Here is a 24067-nt window from a genome sequence, read left to right as displayed (position 1 = left end):
CATGTGCAAGAGTTTCTTTATGATGATGATTTCCACACGAAAAGAGTGTGTATCCTATGTTTTGCTAGTTAATGTTTTACTAATGCCAATTAGATCAAGTCACTTAATGGTATTGTTGAACTCTTGTGTCTTTACTGACTTTTTGTCTGCTTGTTCTACCAACTACTGAAAGATATTAAACTCTTCAAACATGACTGTGGATTTGTCTATGTCTTCATTTAGTTCTGCAGTTTTTGCTTAGTGTATTTTGAAACTTTTTTATTAGGTGAGTACATATTATAATGTTCATGTCTTATTGATGAATTGACCCTTTTATCATGAAAATGTCCCTTTTAATTTTCTATTCATACTTTTTGTTTTGTGTCTATTTTGTCTGATATTAACATTGCCATTTCAGATTTATTATGATTAAGGTTTGCGTGGTATATTTTATCCAACCTTTTACTTTCAACCTATGTGTGTATTTAAATGTGAAGTACGTATGTTGTAAACAGCATTTAATTAGATCTTGATTTTCAAATCCAATCTGACAGCCTCTGCCTTTTAATTGGGATACTTAATCTATTTATATTTAAAATAATTTATATAAGTTTTAGAGACAGACTGTTGGGGTTCAAATCTCAGCTAGTCCACTTAAAGTCCGTATGACCTTGATGATGTTACCTAACCATTTTTCCCTTTTTCTTTTTCCCTTCCTTCCTTCCCTCCCTCCCTTTTTTCTTTTTCTTTCTTTCTTTCTTTTTCTTTTTTCTTTCTCTCTCTCTCTCTCTCTCTCTCTTTCTCTTTCTCTCTTTCTTGTTTCTTCATCTGTGAAACAGGATGATAGGATGAATAGTGGTACCTACCTGTTGGATTTTTATTGGAATATTATACATCATTAATACATATAAAGTGCTCAGAGCTGTGTCTAGTACACAGTAACAATAAATGTTAGCTAAAATCTGGATTTGACATTTTGTTTTGTAGGGATTTAAAGTTCTGTTTTAATATCTAAAATAGCTGTAAAAGACACCTCACAAAACTAATCAATTCCAAGTGATTTATATTTCAATCTCATCCAACAATTATGCAAAAATCTATGTTGAAATTTGGCTAGTCAATTTTCATCTTCCCTAATGACAATCAATTGTTCCTGCAAGCTAATCACAATATGCTACATTTACATTTTAAATAAATGTGTTCAAAACCCACTAGAGTGCTTTAGAAACTTTTAAATAGGTTAGAAAATCCTGTTTAAAAGTTTTTACCTTTTTAAAATTAACTATGGAGATAGAGTTATAAAAAAATAATTGATAGACTTTATTTTTAGAACAGTTTTAGGTTTCGAGAAACATATATCTTCTTTATCCAACCCCCTCCTCCCCAGTTTTCTTTATTACTAACATCTTGCATTAGTGTGATGCCTTTGTTAACAATTGATACATGAATATTGATACATTATTATTAACTAAGGCCATAGTTTACATTAGGGTTCATTCTTTGTGTTGTATGAGTCTATGTGTTTTGAAAAATGTATAATGTAATGTATCCATTACGGTATCATACAGAGTAGTTTCACCGTCCTGACGATTCTCTGTGCTCCTCCTGTTCATCCTTCCCTCTTTTCCCGAGGATCCTGATTTTTTTACTGTCTCTATTCTTCCTTTTCTAGAATGCTGTATAGTTGGGATCATACAGTATGCAGGCTTTTCAGACTGGCTTCTTCCACTTAGAAATATGCATTTAAGGTTACTCCATGTCTTTTCATGGCTTCATAGCTCATTACTTTTTATGATGAAAAATACTCTATTGTATAAATATACCACAGTTTGTTTATATATATACCTATTGAAGGACATCTGGGTTGCTTCCAAGTGTTTGCAGGTATGAATAAGCTTGCTATAAACACGTGCACAAGTTTTGATGTGAATTTGTTTTTAACTCATTAGTTAAATATCAAGGTGTGCAACTGCTGGATTGTATGGTAAGAGTATGTTTTGTTTTGTAAGAAACTGCTGAACTGTCTTCCAGAGTGGCTATACAGTCATTGAGCTCTATAGAGACAGTACCCGGGCAAGTGAGAGCCGGACAGGAACTGGGCAACTCTGTGCCTCACTGAGGAAAAATACTTAAACATGGGCAAAGGAGATCCTAAGAAGCCGAGAGGCCAAATGTCATCATATGCATTCTTTGGAAAACTTGCTAGGAGGAGCACAAGAAGAAGCACTCAGATGTTTTAGTCAACTTCTCAGAATTTTCTAACGAGTGCTCAGAGAGGTGGAAGACCATGTCTGCTAAAGAGAAAGGAAAATTCAATCACATGGTAAAGGCAGACAAGGCCTGTTATGAAAGAAAACCGAAAACTTATATCCCTCCTAAAGGCAAACGAAAACGAAGTTCAAGGATCCCAATGCACCTAAGAGGTTTCCTTCAGCCTTTTTCTTGTTTTGCCCTGAGTATCGTCCAAAAATCAAAGGAGAACATCCCGGCCTATCCATTGGTGATGTTGCAAAAAAACTGGGAGATGTGGAGTAACACTGCTGCAGATGACAAGCAGCCTTAGGAGAAGAAGGTTCCTAAGCTGAAGGAAGGGTACAGAAAGTATATCGCTGCATAAGGAGCTAAAGGGAAGCCTGATGCAGCAGAAAAGGGAATCGTCAAGGCTGAAAAAAGAAAGAAAAAGAAGGAAGAAGAGGAAGATGGGGAAGATGAGGATGAAGAGGAAGAAGAAGATGATGAATAAGGTGGTTCTAGTGCAGTTTTTTTTCTTGTCCATGAAGTATTTAACCCCCCTGTAAAAACTCACCCTTTTTAAAGAAAAAAATTGAAAGATAAGGCTGTGTATGATTTGTTTTTGAACTGTACAGTGTCTTTTTTTGTACAGTTAACACACTACTGGATGTGTATTTAGATAGCTGTGTCCTGGTGGTACTTTCCACAGCCACTCACCTTGCCTGGTACGGTATGGGGGTTGTAAATTGGCATGGAAATTTAAAGCACATTCTTGTTGGTGCACAGCACAAATTAGTTATATATGGGGATGGTAGTTTTTTCATCTTCAGTTGTCTCTGATGCAGCTTATATGAAATAATTGTTGTTCTGTTAACTGAATACCACTCGGTAATTGCAAAAGAAAGAAAAAAGGTTGCAGCTCTTTTGTTGACATGCTGAATGCTTCTAAGTAAATACAATTTTTTACTAGGAAAAAGCAAACCAAACCAAACCAAAACAAAAACCCTACAAAGTGATGGTACCATTTTGTACTCCCACCCCCAATGCGTTCCTGTTGTTCTACAACTTCGTCAGCATTTGGTGTTGTCAATGTTTTGATTTTAGCCAATCTAATGGGTGTGTAGTGGCATCTCATTGGTTTTAATTTGCAATTTCCTTATGACATATAACGGTGAGCATATTTTCATATGCTTATTTGATATCTGCATGTCTTTTTGGTGATGTGTCTGCTCGATCTTTTTTTTGGCCTGTGCTGTACACAGGCCCCCCCAGTTGCGCTGAGCGGGGGCCACCCTTCACTGCAGTGCACGGGCCTCTCACAGCAGTGGCCTCTCTTGTTGCAGAGCATGGGCTCCAGGCGTTCAGGCCCCAGCAGTTGCGGCACGTGGGCTCAGTAGTCGTGGCTCGCGGGCTCCAGAGTGCAGGTTCAGCAGCTGCAGCACAGGGGCCCAGCCGCTCCGCGGCATGTGGGATCCTCCCAAACCAGGGCTCGAACCCGTGTCTCCCACGTTGGCAGGCAGATTCCCAACCGCTGCGCCACCAGGGAAGCCCTCTGCTCGATCTTTTGCCCATTTTACAATTGGGTTGTCTTCTTATTGTTGAGTTTTAAGAGTTCTTTGTATATTTTGGATACATGTCATTTATAAAGTATGTGTCTTGCAAATATTTTCCCCTAGTCTTTGACTTGTCTTTTCATTCACTTACTTTCTCTGACCAGAAGTTTTAAATTTTTTTGAAGTTCAACTTCACACTTTTTTCTTTCATGGATTGTGCTGATTTTTTCTTCTGTTATCTTCTAGAAGTTTTATGGTTTGCATTTTACCTTTAGACTTAGGATCCTTTTTGAGTTAATTTTTGTGAAAGATGTAAGGTTTCTTTTTTTCCCATGTGGATGTCCAGTTGTTCCAGCATTATTTGTTGAAAAGACTATCCTTTTTCCTTTGAATTGTCTTTGCTCCTTTGTCAAAGATCAGTTGACTATATTGTGTGATTCTATTTCTGGGCTATTTCTTTTCATTGACCTATTTATCTCTTCTTTTGCCAAATATCATACTGTTTTGATTACTGTAGCTTTACCATAAGTCTTAAGGTTTTGTAGTGTCAGTTTTCCAACTTTGTTCTTTTTTTTTTTTTTGGCCACATGCAGCTTGCAGGATCTTAGTTACCCAACCAGGGGTTGAACCCAGGCCCCTGCAGTGAAAATGCCAAATCCTAACCACTGGACCACCAGGGAATTCCCTGTTCTTCTTTTCAATATTGTGTTGGCTATTCTGAGTCTTTTGCCTCTCTAAACATTAGAATCTGTCTGTCAATATCCATAAAATAACTTGGGATTTTGATTGTGATTGCATTGATCTCAAGTATGAAAAACTGACATCTTAATAATATTGATCTCCTTTCCACAATTCTTTTATAAGAGTTTTGTAGTTTTCTTTAAATAGCTCTGTTCATATTCTGTTAGATTTATACCTAAGTATGTCCTTCTGAGGGGGGAGGGTGCTAATGTAAATGGTGTAATTTTTAAATTCCAATTGGTTATTGCTGGCACATACCAAAGCAATTGACTGTTTTTTGGAAGTGTAGCTGATTTACAATATTGTGTTAGTTTCATGTGTACAGCAAAGTGATTCAGTTATATATATTTTTTCAGATTCTATTCCATCACAGGTTATTACAAGATATTGAATATAATTCCCTGTGTTATACAGTGAATCCTTATTCCTTATCTGTTTTATGTATAGCAGTTTGTATGTTAATTCCATACTCCTGATTTGTCCCTCCCTCCCTTCCTCTCCATTTTGGTAACCATAAGTTTGTTTTCTATGTCTCTGAGTCTGTTTCTGTTTTGCATATAGATTCATTTGTATTATTTTTTAGATTCAACATATAAGTAATATCATATAGTATTTATCTTTCTCTGACTTACTTCACTAAATATAATATTCTCTAGGTCCATCTATGTTGCTGCAAATGGCAATATTTCATTCTTTTTTATGGCTGAGTAATATTCCATTGTATATATATATATATATATATATATATACACAAACACACACACACACACATATGTATATACATATATATGTATGTATATGTGTGTGTGTATATATATATAAATATATATATACATATCACATCTTCTTTATCCATTCATCTGTTGATGGACATTTAGGGTGATTCCATGTCCTGGCTATTGTAAATAGTGCTGCTATGAACATTGGGGTGCAAGTATCTTTTTGAATTACAGTTTTTATTTTATGTTTTTCTGGAAATATACTCAGGAGTGGGATTGCTGGATCATATGGTAACTCTATTTTTGGTTTTTAAAGGAACTTCCATACTGTTTTCCATAGTGGCTGCACCAATTTATATTCCCACTAACAATGTAGGAGGGCTCCCTTTACTCCACACTCTCTCCAGCATTTATTATTTATACACTTTTTGATGAAAGCCATTCTGACAAGTGTGAGGTGATACCACATTGTGCTTTTGATTTTCATTTCTTAAATAATTAGCGATATTGAAAGCACATTTTCAAGTGCTTTTTGGCCATCTGTATGTTTTCTTTGGAGAAATGCCTATTTAGGTCTTCTGCCCATTTTTTAATTAAGTTGTTTGTTTTTGCGATATTGAGTTGTATGAGCTGTTTGTATATTTTGGATATTAACCCTTTGTCAGTCACATTGTTTGCAATCCCTACCTATAGGTGATTTTTTGTTTTGTTTTGTTAATGGTTTCCTTTGCTGTGCAAAGCAACTGACTTTTGTATGTTAACCTTATGTTTGGCAACTTTGCTATAATCTCTTATTAGTTCCAGGGATTTTGGATTTTGTTGTTGTTGTTGCTACCATGTCAATTCTTTGAGATTTTCTGCATAGATAGTCATGTCATCTGCACGAACAAAGTTTTATTTCTTCCTTCTTGGCCTGTATGCTTTTTCTTTACTCTTCTTGCCTTATTGCTTTAACAAGGACTTTTTAGTACAATTTTAATAGGAGTGGTGAGAGGAGACATCGTTGCTTAGTTCCTGATCTTAGAGGGAAAGAGTCTAGCTTTCCACCAGTAAGTATGATGTTAGCTACAGGTTTATTATACATATTCTTCATCAAGCTTAGGAAGTTCCTCTCTATTCCTAGTCTGCTGAGTTTTTATTATAAATGGGTGTTGGATTTTGTTGAGTGTTCTTTCTGCATTTGATCATATGATGTTTCTTCTTTAGTGTGCTGATGTGGTAGATTATATTGACTGATTTTCAAATATTGAGCAAGCTCTGCAAACCTGGAGTAATAAATCCCACTTGGCCATAGTGTATACATTTTAAAAATACAGTTTTGGATTCTATTTGTTAACATTTTATTGAGAATTTTTGCACCATTATTCATGAGAGATATCACCGTGTAGTTTTTTTTTTTCCTTCTTGTAATATATTTCTCTGGTTTTGGTAATTGGTTAGGGTAATGCTGGCCTCACAGAATGAGTTAGGAAGTATTCCCTCTATTTCTATTTTCTGGAAGAGATTATAGAGAATTGGTATAATTTCTTCCTTAGATATTTGGTAAAATTCACCAGGGAAACAATCTAGACCTGGTGCATTCTGTTTTGAAAGTTCATTAATTATTGACTGAATTTTTAAAATAGATTTAGGCCTACTCATATTGCCTATTCCTCCTTGTGTGAGTTTTGGTAGATTGTGTATTTCAAGAAATTGGTCCATTTCATTCAAGTTATCAAATTTGTGGGCACAGAGTTGTTCAAAACATGCTGAATAAAAGAAGCCATTCACAAAAGGACATATGTCATACGATTACATTCATATGAGATAAAATTCATAAAGATAGAAAGCCTATTCATGGTTGCCAGGGTCTTGGGGAAGAGGAGTAAGGAGTGCGCAACTTCTCTTTTTGCTGAATGTTACTTCTCTCCCTCCTTACAGGTATTGCTCCCAAGCACACTCTCCAATATCTTCCGTACACAGATCTCTGTCTCAGAGCCTGTTTCCCAGAGAACCAAAGTACAACATTATAAGTTTACACTATTGCTAGCAGAATATAAGAGCTCCTGGGTCTTACATCCTTGCCAGCACGTGGCATTATCAGACTTACTAACTTATGCAAACTCAAAGATGTGGAATGTTCTCACATTGTTTTATTTTGTGCTTCTCTGATTACTAGTAAGGGTGAACATCTCTTTAATCTTTTCTTGGCCACTCCAATTTTTCCTTCTGTAAATCAACTGGATAAATGTTTTTCTTTCTTTCCTTCTTACTTCCTTTAAGTTTTCTAAATCTTGTTGCATAAACTTTTTTTCCAAATACCTTTTTTATTACAAAGTATCATATGTTCTTTGCAGAAAATGTAAAACACACACATACACACAACAGAGAAAGAGATAAATAAAAGTTATATGTAACCCCAGCTCCCAATGATAACTAGTAAGTAATACAGTAGTCCCCCCTTATCCAAGGGGGATACATTCCAAGAACCCCAGTGGATGCGTGAAATCTTGGATAGTACCAAACCCTATGTATACTACATTCTTTCCTATCCATACATATGATAAAGTTTAACTTATAAATTGGGCAACCTCAGAGATTAACGACAATATTACTAATATAATAGAACAATACACTGTCATAAAAGTTATGTGAATATGGTCTCTCTCTCTCTCAAAATATCTTATTGTATTGTAGGTATTTTCAAACTGTGGTTGATTGCTGGTCACTGAAATCTGGGGAAAGCAAAACAGAAATTAAGGGGAGACGACTGCATTTTGGCTTACATCATTTCCCTATACGTGTATTTATTGGTTGCAATATCTTCATCCTCATTTTGGACATTCTTAATTTGTGTGCTTTCTGTGCTCTAAAAAAATTAGTTGGGCTGATAGTTTACCTGTATTTTATTCTTCAAAGAGCTAATTTTAAGTTTTATTTATCTTTCATACTAAGTTATCATGTTCCAATACTATATTTCTACTTTTAAATTTATTACTATACCTTTCCTAGTTTCCTTTTCTATTTTTCTAAAATATAATTTGACTAATTGGGTTTCTCTTTTCTCTCTTTTTGTCAGTGTCAGCATCTGAAGGAAACATATTGGTTTTTGGCTCTATTCCAGTGATTTTAAAATGTTTTATCTAGGATTTCCATTGTTTAAAAATATGCCATTATTATTTCTGGACTTTCTGAAGAGAATATTTACTTTTAACAAATTTTTGTCATTTACTCACATAATTTGGTATATGTATAAAATTTTATATATATATATATACACACACACACATAATTCTCTGTAGAATTTAAGCTTATTTAAGATTATTGTATAGTTCTTATAAAAGACTAATGCACTTGAGCTTTTGGCCAACATGGAGTAATGGGAAATGGATTTACCCTCCCACCTGAAGCAACAACAGCAGAACCAGACAAAATACTTAAAACAATAATTTTCAATATTGTACACTGGCAAAGAAAGAAGGTGATTCCTGAGAGATAAGAAACAAATGAGTTAGGCCCTATAATTGTCCTGGCTTTTTACCTTTAGACAGTTTCCAGTCTAGAGCATAGAAAGGAGATTCACTGGACTCCCTGAATGGAGGAAATGAAGCTGAGAGTCTGGAGAGACCAAGATGGCTATACATCACAGGACAGAGTACCAGAGAGATAGAAAAAGAGAACCCTGAAGATCTTTAGAATGTCCCTCTTGAGTATTGAGCAGAGTGCTAATCAGTGCATATGTATGAGGAAATTACTCGAGGCTTGGGAATTAACCATCCAAAAGGATTAGAGAAACTCACAGAGGGCCGGGAATAGAACCTGTTCCCATTAGCCAAACTGAATAGTCTCATAATTTATGGCACGTTGGGTAGAGTACTCAAAAGGATCTTACCTCAGTAGTAAAAAATAACTAACCTTTGACTAAACATGGCCCTGGTCTCACCTAACAATTGTAAAAGAAAGACCTGAAAGGATCAAAGTGTTTCCAATTATCTTAAGTGCATTTCAGAACAAAGTTCAAGAATATTCACAGGAATATAAATAGCCACCTCCCAACAAGGCAAAATTCACAATGTTTGGCATCCAGTCAAGGATTACTAGACATACAAAGAAGCAGGAAAATATGGCCCTTGATGAGGATTGAATCAATAAAACAAAACTAAACTAGAACTTACACAGCTGTTAGATTAGCAGTCAATGACATTAAAAGAGTTATTACAGGAGATATGGGGATATATGTATATGTATAGCTTATTCACTTTGTTATAAAGCAGAAACGAACATACCATTGTAAAGCAATTATACTCCAATAAAGATGTTAAAAAAAGAGTTATTATAACTGTGTTCCATATGTTCAAAAACTTAAGTAGAAACATAAAATATATTAAAAAAATACCTAATTGAATATGTAGAGATGAGTACTATAGTATCTAAGGTGAAAAATACACTGGATGTCATTAATGGCAGATTATAAATTGACATAAAGAAGATTAGTGAACATCAAGGCATAGCAATAGAAACTATCCAAACTGAAGCATAGATTTAAAAAATAATTCAAGAAAAAAGGAACAGAAAATCAGTGATCTTTGGGGCAACTTCAAGTAGCCTAATATAAATGTAACTGGAGTCCTCAGTGGAGACAGGGTGGGGATCTGCAAAATATTTGAAGAAGCAATGGTCAAACTTTTTTTTTCATATTTGATGAAAATTATAAATTCAAAGATTCAAGTAGCTTGACAAATCTTAAACACAAGAAATATAACAAAAACTACACCAAGGTACATCATTATCAGTTCACAAAAAAAAAAGTGATAAAAGCAACCAAAGAAAAGATACAAGTTATGTAGAAAGACACAAAGAAGCATCAGATTTCTCTTTGGAAACAATGCAAGTTAGATGGCAGAGGGTAGCGTGTTTAATATACTAAAAGAAAAAAAAAATCTGTCAGCCTAGGGACTTCCCTGGTGGTCCAGTGGTTAAGACTTCACCTTCCAATGTAGGGCGTAATGGTTCAATCCCTGGTTGGGGAACTAAGATCCCACATGCCGCACAGTCAAAAAAAAAAAAAAAAAAAAAAACCCAGAAAACAAAAAACCCAGGCAATATAAAGACTTTTTGAAATATATAGGAAATGAAAGGATTAATCACCAGCAGACCAAGACTGAAATAAATGTTAAAGGAAGTCCTTCAAACAGAAGGAAAAATGTATCAGGTGGAAATATAAATCTATGTAAAGGAATGAAAAACACTGGAAACGGTAACTATATGGGTAAATATTTGCCCTTTTTTCTTATTTAAATATCTTTAAAAGATAACTGTTTAAGAAAACATAAGAACAATGTATCGTGGGGTTTCTAATACACGTATTAACTCTAATACATGACAACAGTAGCATAAAAGCCAGGAGCTAAGAAGTAGAAGTATACTATTTTAAGGTTTGTATACTGTACATGAAGTGGCATAATATCACTTCAAGGTAGACTGTGATGCATCAAGGAAAATATACTACAAACATTAAATCAACCATTGAACAACAGAAAAAGTAATAGCCAATACCCAACTCAAGATATAAAAAGGAATCAAAAAATCCTCAATACAAAGAAAATGAAGAAAAGGAGAAGAAGGTACATATAGGGCAATTAGAAAAGACGTGTCAGAATGATAGACTTAAACCTAACTATATCAATAATTACAAAAGCATGAGGGAATTTCTTCAACCTGATAAAGGGCATCTAAAAAAAATCTACAGCTGCTGTCATACTTAGTGGTGAAAGCCTGAATACTTTCTCCCTAAGATCAGGAACAGACAAGGATGTGCATTCTCACCACTGTTATTCAACTTGGTACTCGAAAGTACAGCCAATGAAATCAGGCAAGAAAAAGAAATAAAATGAATCCAGATTGAAAAGAAAAGAGTAAAACTATTGTTATTTGCAGACATGATCATTTAGGAAATCCAATGGAGTTTGCAAAAGAGGTATTAGAAGTGATCATTGATTAGAAGTGAGTTTAGCAAGGTTGTAGGATATAAAGTCAATATACAAAATTCAATTCTATTTCCATACATGGTCAAAGAACAACTGGAAACTGAAAAAACTTTTAAAAGACCACTTATATTTGCATAAAGAATATGAAATACTTAGTGATTAACCTGAAAAAGAGATGTATAACAGCTGTATTCTGAAAATTACAAAATATTGCTGAGAAAGATTTTAAAAGATCTAAATAAAGGAAGAGACACACCTTGTTCATGGGTTGGAAGACTCAATATTGTTAAGATGCCAACGGTCCCCAAATTGATTTATATATTAAATGCAATCTCAACCAAAATCCCAATAGGCTTTTTCTGTAAACATTGACAAGTTGATTATAAAATTCATATGGAAATACAAAGTACCTAGAAAGCCAAACAACTCTGTGAAAGGAGAACGAAGTTGAAGAACTTCCACTACTTGAATTCAAGACATTGTAAAACTACAGTAATCTAGACAATATGGAACTGGTATCAAGATAGACAAACAGGGGCTTCCCTGGTGGCACAGTGGTTAAGAATCCGCCTGCCAATGCAGGGGACACGGGTTCGAGCCCTGGTCTGGGAAGATCCCACATTGCCGTGGAGCAATTAAGCCCATGCACCACAACTACTGAGCCTGCACTCTAGAGCCCGTGAGCCACAACTACTGAAGCCCGTGCGCCACACCTACTGAAGCCCATGCGCCTAGAGCCTGTGCTCTGCAACAAGAGAAGCCACTGCAATGAGAAGCCCATGCACCACAAAGAAGAGTAGCCCCCGCTCACTGCAACTAGAGAAAGCCCGCGCACAGCAACGAAGACCCAATGCAGCCAAAAATAAATAAATAAAATAAATTTTAAAAAATACTTAACAAAAAAAGATAGACAAACAGATGAATGGAAAGAACATAGAGGCCCAAAATAGACCCACACATATATAGACAACTGATTTTTCACAAACATCCAAAGAAATTACATTTCTTTTCAACAAATTCTGCTGGAACAATTAGATAACCATATGCCAAAAAAAGAAAGAAAGAAAGAAAGAAAAGAACTTTGATCCGTACCTCACACTACACAGAAAAATTAACTGATGCTAGTTCATAGAACTAAATGCAGAACCTAAAACTATAAATCTTCTAGAAGAATATATGGAAGAAACTCTTGTGATTTGGGGTTAGGCAAAAATTTCATGGAAACACCACCAAAAGCACAATCCATAAAAGAAAAAAAAATTGATTTTACCAAAATCAAGAACTTCTGCACTTTGGAAAACAGTGGTAAGAGAGTGAAAAGACAAGGCACAGTCTTGGAGAAGTATTTGTAAGTTACATATCTGATAAAGGACTTGTGTCCAGGATATATAAATACTCTCAAGATTACTAGAATTCTTTTAAAAACCTGACAACTGATAAAAAATGGGCAAAAGAAGATACTTCACTAAAGAAGATACACAGATGGCAAATAAGCATATGAAAAGATGCTTAAAAATCATTAGCATTAGGGAAATGCAAATTTAAAATCACGAGATATTGCTATGCCTCAGTTAGAATGTCTAATTTAAAAGACTGTCCATACCAAGTGTTGGCAAGGATATGGAGGAGCTATAACTCCTACATTCTGCTGGTAGGAATGAAATATGGGACTAGCACTTTGAAAAACACTTTGTCAGTTTCTTAAAACTTAAGCATACACTTACTATATAACCTAGTCATTCAATTCCTAGGCATTTACCTAAGAGAAATTAAAGTGTATGTCCATACAATGACTGGTGCACAAATATTCATACCAGCTTTATTTGTAATAGCCTCAAACTGGAAACAGCTCAAATGTCCATCAAAGGTGAATGGATAAACAAATTGTGGTATATCCATACAAGAGAAAACTACTGAGAAATAAAAATGAATGAATTGATCATATAAGTTATAACATGGATGAATCTCAAAATAATTATGCTGAGTAAGAGGCCAGGCAAAAAGAGTACATACTGTATAATTCCATCTATATAAAACTCTAGAAAATGTGAAGTAATTTATAGTGACAGGAAGTAGATCATGTGGATGGGCAGGAGGCAGGGCCGTGCAGGAGAGATTACGAAGGGGCACAAGGAACATTTTGGGGGTGATGGGTGTGCTCATTGTGTGGATTGTGGTGATGTTTTCATGGGTGTATACACATGTCAAAACTTGTCAAATTGTACACATTAAATACATGCAGTTTATTGTATGTTAACTGTACCTCAATACAGCTAATTTAAAATTCCATTATTATAGTCTGTATTTCTTCTTTTTTATGAGTTTTAAAAAAAATTTATTTGTTTTATTTATTTATTTTTGGCTGTATTGGGTCTTCATTGCTGCGTGCGGGCTTTCTCTAGTTGCGGCGAGCGGGGGCTACTCTGTTGCAGCGCACGGGCTTCTCATTGCAGGGGCTTGTCTTGTTGCAGAGCACAGGTTCTAGGCATGTGGGCTCAGCAGTTGTGGCTCGCAAGCTCTAGAGTGCAGGCTTGGTAGTTGTGGCACACGGGCTTAGCTGCTCCGCGGCATGTGGGATTTTCCCGGGATCGAACCCATGTCCCCTGCATTGGCAGGCCGATTCTTAGCCACTGCACCACCAGGGAAGCCCCTGTATTTCTTCTTTGAAGAGAACTTTTGTAAAAATAATGTTTTACTATTTTCCCTTATGATTAGGTACTTTAAAAAATTATTTGAAACTGTATAAAGTCACTTATAGAATTGATACTCTTTATGTTTATCGTGTAGTTACTATAAAAGATTCATTTGAATCTTTTCATCTGAAAGGAAGTACATTTATAGATTTTTTCAATCAGTTACATTTTATTCATTACATTGTTCAAATCTACTGTGTCTTTGTTAAATTTCTTTATTATAATCTTTTGAAAATGCAGAGTTCATATCTTTTATTATAATTAGACTTTCATTTATTGCTTCATTTATGATCGATTATTCTTTCAAATATGCTTGACTGGGGTGGGAGAATGGTGGGAATGAGTTTTTCTTTGATCATTATTCTTTGCAGGCAGCTTGAACTTTCTTGACCTTTAACTTGTTTGTTTGATTCAGAAATTTTTCCTTCAGTTATTTCCTTAAAGTGTGTATTTTGTTTGCCTTTTCTTTATTGTCTTGTATACTTCTATGTCTTGCCAATTACAGCTTAGACACACAGAGCTACATCATTTTAAGAAGAGATTTCTGGTACCATGATCTTCTAATCTCAATTTATAGTTCAGGAAACAAAGTCACAGAGAAGTAAGTGTCCTACCTAAGGCCAAACAACTGGAAGAACTGGGCTGGAACGCCAAACTTTTGATTCCATGTTCCATGCCCTTTGTACTTCATCATCTTCCTTTTTCTACTATGGACTGTCAATTTCACTTTAATGGCTCTCTGCTTAATCTGCCCCATGATTTGACACTGATGCTTTCATTAGTCTTTTTTCCCGTTTATTAATTATTTGCTATGTTGCTGCATTTCTCTGAGAGGAGCAAACTTGTGCTGTCTGAAAAAGTTTTTATAGCCTTTCTTGTGACCAAGAAATCAGCAGCTGAAAAGAAGCCTGCTAAAAAGAAGCCCACAGAAAAGAAACCCACCACAGAGGAAAAGAAGGCTGCTGTATAAACTTAAATTTGTTTATTCGGTAAAGGTCAAATCACTTTGGACAGCTAATTTTGAATAAAGACCTGATCAAAGAGGCAAAAAAAAAAAAATCAGAAGTTAATTGAAATGATAACGAAACACATGATACATTTTAATTAAATGTAATGTTCATGTAAAATAAAATGTGCTCACTTTTTTGCAATTTTATATATAAAATTATATAAATTTATAAAAATAGATGACTCATTTATATATAAATATACATATACATATATATATATGTACACATGTATATATAAATGAGTCATCTATTTTTAAGACCCTAAGCTAGAACCACCCAGCTAAGCCACTCCTGGATTCCTGAATCTCAGAAATTAAGTGAGGCAATTAATGTTTGTTGTTTTAAGCTCTTAAGTTTGGGGATAATTTGTTATGTAGCAAGAGATAACTAATAGAGCAACTCTATCATGACATTTCCTCTCAACTCCTTCTGGGTCCAGAGGCTGGGTAATAGGAGAAGAAGACCAGCCCAGGAAACTGTTCCAGAATTTTCATTCTTGGGAGTTGTTGGATCAAGGCTTTATCACTTCTTTTCCAACAGTATTGAATCTTGAATTTTAGATGCTCCCTTAATTCTAAAGAGAGAACCAGGACTCTGATCACAGCGACAACACGGAGTCTCTTATGGAGAGCACTTTTCACTTTTTGTGTGTGTATAAGGGCATCATGTTGAGAAATTAAGCAGCTTCAGTGTAAACTCTCATCAACAAATATTAAATGTAATTTGTTAAATTGCTAATTACTTATTAGTCTTAAAACTTAAAATTTCAATTCCAACAAATGAAATTTATAATATTGTGGTAATATTAATGGTAGGGGAGGAGGTCTAGAACTTTTTGTAGCAGTTAGTACCCTGACATATTTTAATTTTTGAATTTTAAATAGAATTTTGATTTAGGACTACGTACTATACTACTTAAACACTTGTGCTAAGTTGGGAGAGGTGCAGGAAAGAGAAACTTTTTAAAAAACCTATAGGGACTTCCCTGGTGGCACAGTGGTTAAGAATCCGCCTGCCAATGCAGGGGACACAGGTTTGAGCCCTGGTCCGGGAAGATCCCACATGCCGCAGAGCAATGGAGCCCGTGCGCCACAACTACTGAGCCTGCACTCTAGAGCCTGTGAGCCACAACTACTGAAGCCCGTGCGCCACACCTGCTGAAGCCCACGCGCCTAGAGCCCGTGCTCTGCAACAAGATAAGCCACCACAGTGAGAAAACCGCGCACCGCAACAAAGAATAGTCCCCGCTCGCAACTATAGAAAAGCCCGTGCACAGCAACAAAGACCCAATGCAGCCAAAAATATAATAAATAAATAAATTTATTTAAAAAAACCCTATAATTTAGTTATGGAGTATGATGAAACCAGCTATTTTTCTGTCTCCCAAAAGGGATACTGTCACTTTAAATGTAATATGAAGAAATCACTGAAATCACACACACACACACACACACACACACACACACACTATAATTTGCCAAGGGAAAAAGTTGTTAAATTGGTAACTTAGGTAAGCAAATAAAAAATGCCTAAAGGACTCCCTGCCTGAGATGGCCATCAGAGAGAGTAAAATTAAGATGAATTTTCCTAAGTGGCTGAGTATTATCTTCTGTTTGGTGGAAAAAATATAAGAATTTTTGGCTGCTGACTATAAAACAGTGTCCTGTGTATTTTGTACTGAGAAATGACTGGGGAGCAAGTGAGAGACAGGCTGGAAAACTCTGTGAGAAGCTACCCAAGAAGGGTGAATAGAACCTGTCACCATTATTGCAATTTAGTTCAGAAGTTTGTAGATGTTTTACTTCTGAGCCCAGCAGCAGTCACAATAAAACTCTTGCCAGAAAAGGTAGTAAACTTGACAAACGGCCCACAAAAGGACTTAGTTTAAGTAAAAATTCAGGAACATTTGAAAATTATAGTTTCAGAAATAATTAAGAAACCATGAGGAAAGGAATCCACATGTATCATAGAATACAGACATACAAATGCGCGCACATGCAGACACACCATATAATACTTTTAGTAAGATACTCTAAAGAAATACCAGCTTTATGTGTTTAATTTGAAGTTGTTTTAGTTTATTTCTGTACTGTGATTTGGAAGTCTAATTTTAATATTTCAGGCAGAAACCCACCATTTAATTCAGGAAAGACACGTTCTTCTGTTTCTGCACCCTTCAATCTCAAGGATATGCAGCACTGCTCACCACCCCCTGGTAGGGTTGTACAGCATCTGCAGGACAAACTCCCACTTTACAACCTATTAATCTCCACAGGTCTTTTTTTTTTTTTTTTTAGTATATATTTATTTAGGCTGTGCTGGGTCTTAGTTGTGGCATGCGGGATCTTTAGTTGTAGCAATGTGGGATCTTTAGTTGCGGCATGTGGACTCTTAGTTGCGGCATGCATGTGGGATCTAGTTCTCCTACCAGGGATTGAACCCGGGCCCGCTGCATTGGGAGCGTGGAGTCTTACCCACTGGACCACCAGAGAAGTCCCTCCACAGGTCTTTGAAAATTGAAAACAAATACCATGACGTGACAGCTTTGTGATGGACACTCACTCGTGAAAAGGTTATATGATAACTAAAAAAAAGAATATTTGGTTAAGAACCAAAATAAGCAGTGACAAATTTTATCTGCAAGAGTAATCCACAGGAGGCAGAGATCCAGGAGGGCTCCCATGGTGTGGGGAGGCTTCAAGGAAAAACTGTAACATAAGCTGGGCTCTGAGGGATAGGATCAGACAGAGGCTTGAGAAAAGGGCATTACATTAGCAGAGGAGTGTGGACAGAAGCAAGGATAGTGTGAGCAGAGAAAATGAGGAGATTGATTTAGATCAGAACTGAAGGTTCATGCCGGGAAGAAGTTTCGAAAACAAATGGGTCAGTAGCAAAAGCAGGACAGGAAGGTTACTGGATTTAGTAAGTAGGCATTGCTCAGAGATTCCTAGAAGTGCTATTTCAGGAGATTGGCGGTCCACAGACAGAACTATTTACTATTTATAATACACCATTTGATTTTTTATGAATTATATCCTTCGTAGCTTCTCAGGAAAAATAAAACTACTATCCTGAAGATCCCTACAGGTTTTTAGCCCTGATAGATGAAGTAGCTTGAAAATCTCCCTTTATATTGATAATTTAAATCTAAAACCTTAAGTTTGTCTTAAAATCCCAAAGTTTTAAAACAGAAAAAAAAGTTTTATGGACAGGGAACAAGAATAATAGATTTTAATTATTGTGCCATCAATACACACCCCCTGAGGAGACCTGTCGGCTCCAAACTCCTCTGGTTTGTCTCACGGCACTGAACTCAGCTCTTCATAAGGAGAAATCCCCTTCCCTCTGCCCTTTCTCCAAACGCCCTCTCCAACAGCTATTATCCATCCACCAGAGGCTCCATGGCAAAGCAGACGGCTTTTGCTTATGCCTCGGGAAAATATGTCTCCTGGATAGAAAGCAAGGTATGTCATATACCTACTCTGTGTTTCTTTCATATCACAGGTGAATGAATGCACCTATAGCTAGAGATTGGAGAAATGCCCTGGAGATGGCTAGAAGAGAAGAGTTCTATTTGAATACAATGCTGTGTTTTAGTTGGTTGTACCTTCTTGGACAACCATGATCAGGAGTTGTTTTGGAAAAAGGAGTTTAAATTATCCACGTTCCTTGGCATTATGAATCCAACTATAAATAGACAAGATAAATATTACATGGATGTGCTTATTGAAATTTAAGATGTAAAGTTAAGTTTTACCTCCTGATTTCTTGGAATATCTTCACACTCAAACCAAACATGGAAATGAAATCAAATGATGAATGTTTAAAATTTGTGTAGTTATTAAATTCTCCAAAAGATTTCAGGGCATTCAAAATAAGTGCTAAGGGTAAATCAAATATACTCAAATAAAAATTAAAAAAAAAACGGCTAAAAAAAATCTTGTTCTTTAATACATTTTTATTTATAGAATTTCGTTCACATAGCTTAAGTTTTTGTGACAAGAGATTCTATATTTTTCCTTCAAAACAAAGAAGAACGTTACCATTTTCCCTTTGTTCAAATCCGTAAGGAAAGGTAGCTGTAGTTACAGTTCCTGCCTATAATGAAATGAGACTTTGGGGGACTTTGGGAGGCAATAATGTAATTTGCACGTGGGAGGAGGGAGGCGGCCCCTAAGATGGGTTCCGGGGAGCCCTGCCTCCTCGTATTCTTGCTCTTGTGTAATTCCCTCATCTTGAATGTGGGCTGGACCTAGTAACGTGCTTCTCACAAATAGAATGCAGGAAAGGTGAGGGATGTCACTTCTGAGATCAGGGTATAAAATTAGGGTGACATCTCTTGCTCAGCCTCTCTTGCTTGTTCGTTCAATGGAAGCCAGCTGCCACGTTGTGAGCTGCCCAGTTGAAAGGAACCGAGGGTGGCCAACAGGTAGTGAGGAAATGAGAACTCGGTCCAACAATCCATGAGGAATTTAATCCTGCCGAAAACCACATGATCCTCCCCTAGTTGAGCTTTCAGATAACTGCCAACCGAGCCAACGCCTTGACTGCAGCCTTGTGAGAAACCCTGCACCAGAGGACCCACCTAAGTGTTCCCAGATTTCTGACCCACAAAACCATGAGATAATGTTTGTTGTTTTAATCGTTACATTTTAGAGTAATTTGAATATGGCAATAGATAACTTACACTCCCCTCAAGTAGCTTATGGTCTGATTAAGTGAAATAAATATATACATAAAGACAATAGCTAACACTTAATATAGCGCTTACTACATGCCAGGTACTTTTCTAAGGCTTTTATATATATTGATTGATTTCATCTTATAACAACTCTATGAGGTAAATATTATTACTATCACCATTTTATAGATGAGGAAATTGAGGCAACAAGAGGTTAAATAACTTGGTCATGGTCATACAGATAGTGGAACTGAGATTCGAACTCAGTTTGGTGTTGAGTTCGCGTTCTTAATCACTGTGTTGCACTGCTGCTTTCCATTTTATATGTCACAATATAAGTATGTATTCTTTGTAGGAGTAGTACAGCATATGGAATTATTATATCTGTAGGATAAAGAAAGGGGTCAGAAGGATTCAGACACCTAAGCAGGATTTGAAAGACGGAAGGAAGGCATTCCAGGAAGATAGAATAGCATACGCTGAGGTGCGGGGGCAAAAGACTACGCCGTACTTGCCAAGGACATGTTACGATTCCTTTCAAATGTTTGTAATCAGTTATGTGGTCTTCCTAATATCCTGACCTTTATTTCTACTGGTAAACATTACCCTCTTGGAATTCTAGTAAGCTGTTACTCTTTTCCAAAAAGAGTAATGCCTGATTCTCAACCAAGTTTAGGTAAAGGCAGGAGCTCAGAATGAGTTGGGCAGAAAAAAATCCCCTCACCTGTTTCAACACACAAGATGATTTAGAGGATTCGTAATGGAGGCATTTCTTTGGTAGCAACAGAAGCTCACTGTTTACATACTTCTCACGTGCTCTCCACTAGAGAGCATAAGGCTCTCCTTATCGCCCTTGGGACAGTAAGGAAAATCAGTCAAAAGTTTGAGAACTATGGTCATAGTTTCTATATTTAAATATAACTTTAAATAATCTTGCATCAGGCCCAAAAAACCTATTGATTATTTGACAGGAAAAATGGAGAAGATAGAAGAAGGGGGATTAAACATAACTCAGAATTAATCACTGGAAAAAAGGAACCAGGTAAACCTAAAAACAAAGAGAAGAGGATGTAGATATAATAAGTAGGGACATAAAGAGTGGTTGCCTTTCCCCTTCATTATCATAATTATTCTCAAAAGGCCAGGTAAAAAAATTTTTTTGAGTTAATTGTAGATTCCTACGCAGTTAGAATAATGCAGAGAGATCCTACAGAGGCCTATATCACAACCAGGATACTAACACTGGTACAACCCATCAAATTTATTTATTTTACATGTACATGTGTATGTGTGTGTGTGTGTATGCTGAAGCTTACTTCTATGCAATTTTATCACACAGGTAGAATCGTGTGGCCATCAGAATCAAGATGCAGAAGAGCTCCATCACAAAGATCCCTCGTTACTCTTATGTAGCCACAGCCACCCCTGCCCCTCCTACTATCCCCAGTCCCTGACAGACTCCAATATGTTCTCTCTCGCTATAATTTTGTCATTCAAGAACGTTATATAAAAATACCTTCTGAGATTGGCTTTTTTTCACTCAGCATAATTCCCTGAGATTTATCCATGCTGTCATGTGTATCAACAGTTCACTCCTCTTAACTGCTGAGTAATAGTCCACAGTATGGGTGTACCACAGTTTGTTTAACCAGTCACCTGTTGAAGGGCTTTGGGTTGTTTCCTGCTTGGAGCTATCACAAATAAAACTTTTGTAAACAACTGCTGGGTTACATGGTAAGTGCAAGTTTAGTTTTGTAGGAAACTGCCATACTCTTCTCCAGAATGGCTGTATCTTTACATTCCCATCTGCAATGTGTGAGTGATCTAGTTTCTCTGCATCCTCACCCTCATTTGGCATATTGCTACATTTTATTTTAGCCATCCTGATACGTATATAGTGATATCTCGTTGTGGTTTAAATTTGTATTTTGCTAATTTTGCTAATTTTTTCCTTTTTCTTGTTTTTAAAAAAATTTTATTTTATTTTGGAGTATAGTTGATTACTAACAATGTTGTGTTAGTTCCAGGTGTACAGCAAAGTGCTCAGTACTCTGTAATAACCTAAATGGGAAAAGAATTTGAAAAAGAATAGATACATGTACATGTATAATTGCTATTTATTTTTGAACAGCTTTTTATGTGCTTATTTGCCATCTATAAATCCTCTTCAGTGCTACACATGTTCACGTCCTTCTCCGTTTTCTTTCCTGTGTTTTTAAAAAATAATTTATTTCTGGCTGCATTGGGTCTTTGTTGCTGTGCATGGGCTTTCTCTGCTTGAGGTGAGTGGGGGCTGCTCTTCATTGCGGTGTGCGGGCTTCTTATTGAGATGGCTTCTCTTGCTGCGGAGCACAGGCTCTAGGTGGGCAGGCTTTGGTAGTTGTGGCACGCAGGCGCTAGAGTGCAGGCTCAGTAGTTGTGGCACACAGGTTTAGCTGCTCCTCGGCATGTGGGAACTTCCCGGACCAGGGCTCGAACCCATGTCCCCTGCACTGGCTGGCGGATTAACCACTGCACCACCAGGGAAGTCCCCTTTGCCCGTTTTCTAATTGGACTTTTTTTTTTAACTGTTCAGTTTTGAGAGTTCTTTATGTATTCCAGAAATAAGTTCTTTGTCAGATATGTGGTTTGCAATTATACTTTCAGTCTATAGTTTGTCTTTTTCATCCTCTTCACAGGATCTTTCACAGAGCAAAAGGTTTTAATTTTGATGAGGTTCATGAACAATTTTTTCATTTTATAGATACTGTTTTTGGTGTCATATATAAAAATTCTTTGTTTATCCCTATGCACCAAAGATGTTTGGCCAATGTTTTTTTTTTTTTTTTTAAGTTTTACATGACCTGTTTTACATTTAAGTTCATAATCCATTTTGAGATAATTTTTGTAAAAAGTGTTTGACTTAGGTTGAGGTTCACTTCTGTTTGGCTTATGAATGCCCAATAACTCCAGTCCTATTTGCTGAAAAGGCTATCTTTCCTCTATTGAATTTCTCCTGAACCTTTGCTAAAAATCACTTGGCCATATTTGTGTGGGCCTATTTCTGTGTTCTCTATTCTATTCCATTGATCTATCAGTCTTTCCGTGTGCCAGTATCATACAGTCTTGGGTACTGTAGCTATATATTAAGATTTAACATTGGATAGAGTGATTCCTCCTACTTCATTCTTTTTTTCAAAATTATTATAACTATTCTAGGTCCTGCACCTTTACCTATAAATTTTACAGCAAGCTTGTCTATGTTATAAAATACCTTGCTGAGATTTTGACCAGAATTGCATTAAATCTATAGCAATCAATTTGGGGAGAATTCATATCTTTACTATACTGAGTAATGTATGAACACAGTGTGTTTATCCATTTGTTTAGGTCTTCTCTTATTTCTTTCATCAGCATTTTGTAATTTTCAGAATACAGATGTTGTATATGTTTTATTAGATTTATATGTAAGTATTTTTCTTTGGAGCAATTGTAAATGGCATTGTGGTTTTAATTTCAGTTTCCACATGTTGTTAATGTCAATACATAGAAATGCAACTGGGTTTTGTGCATCGACCTTGTATCTTGAGATCTTGCTGAACTCATTAAATAGTTCTGGGATTGTGTGTGTGTGTGTGTGTGTGTGTGTAAATTCTTTGGAATTTTCTATGTCGACACTAACATCATTGGTGATAGGGACAGTATTATTTCCTCCTTTCTAATATGTATGTCATGTCTTTTAATTTCTTTTTCTTGCTTTATTGAACTGGCTAGAACTTCTAGCCACTTCACTATAGTGGTGAAAGTGGACATCCAAGGACATCTTAGGGGAAAAGCATTCAGCCTTACGCCAGTAACTATGTTAGCTGTAGGTTTTTGTAGATGTTCTTTAACAAGTTGAGAAGGTTCCCCTTTATTCCTAGCTTACTGAGGCCTTTTTTTTTTTTTTTTGGCCACACCACTTGGCTTGCAGGATCTTAGTTCCCCGATCAGGGACTGAACCCATCCTGGCAGTGAAAGCACCAATTCCTAACCACTGGATTGCCAGGGAATTCCCATTACTGAGTCTTTTTTATCACAAACAGATGTTGGATGTTGTCAAATGCCTTTTCTGCATCAATTGATATGATTATATGCTTTTTCTTCTTTAGCCTGTTGATTTGGTGGATCTATGAGTTGATACTTGAACACTGAACCAGCCTTGTATTCCTTGTATTATGGTATATAAATCTTTTTACACATTGCTGGAATGAATTTACTATTTCATGGGTATTACTGCACCTAAGTTCATGAGATATATTGGTTTATAGTTTTCTTTTGGCTTACTGTCTTTATCTGGTCTTGGTACCAGGGTAATACTAGCTTCATAGAATGAATTAGGTATTCTCTGTAGAGACTGTATAGAATTGGTGTTAATCCTTCTTTAAAGTTTTGGCAGAATTCTCCAGAGACACCATGTATGCCTAGAGATTTCTTTTTTGAGAGTTAAAAAGTTATGCACTCAATTTCCTTAA

At 36.2% G+C, this 24067-nt stretch overlaps 1 pseudogene; it reads left to right on the top strand.

Annotated features, from left to right (window-relative positions):
- Window positions 1–2114: 2114 nt before the first annotated feature.
- Window positions 2115–2722, top strand: LOC136133696 (high mobility group protein B1 pseudogene; annotated as a pseudogene).
- The last annotated feature ends 21345 nt before the right edge of the window (window positions 2723–24067 follow it).

The sequence above is a fragment of the Phocoena phocoena genome, chromosome 14 (assembly GCF_963924675.1).
Source record: "Phocoena phocoena chromosome 14, mPhoPho1.1, whole genome shotgun sequence".
Classification (NCBI taxonomy): domain Eukaryota; kingdom Metazoa; phylum Chordata; class Mammalia; order Artiodactyla; family Phocoenidae; genus Phocoena; species Phocoena phocoena.
Note: the sequence above shows the minus strand (reverse complement) of the source record. Positions and strands in the feature narration are given on the sequence as shown.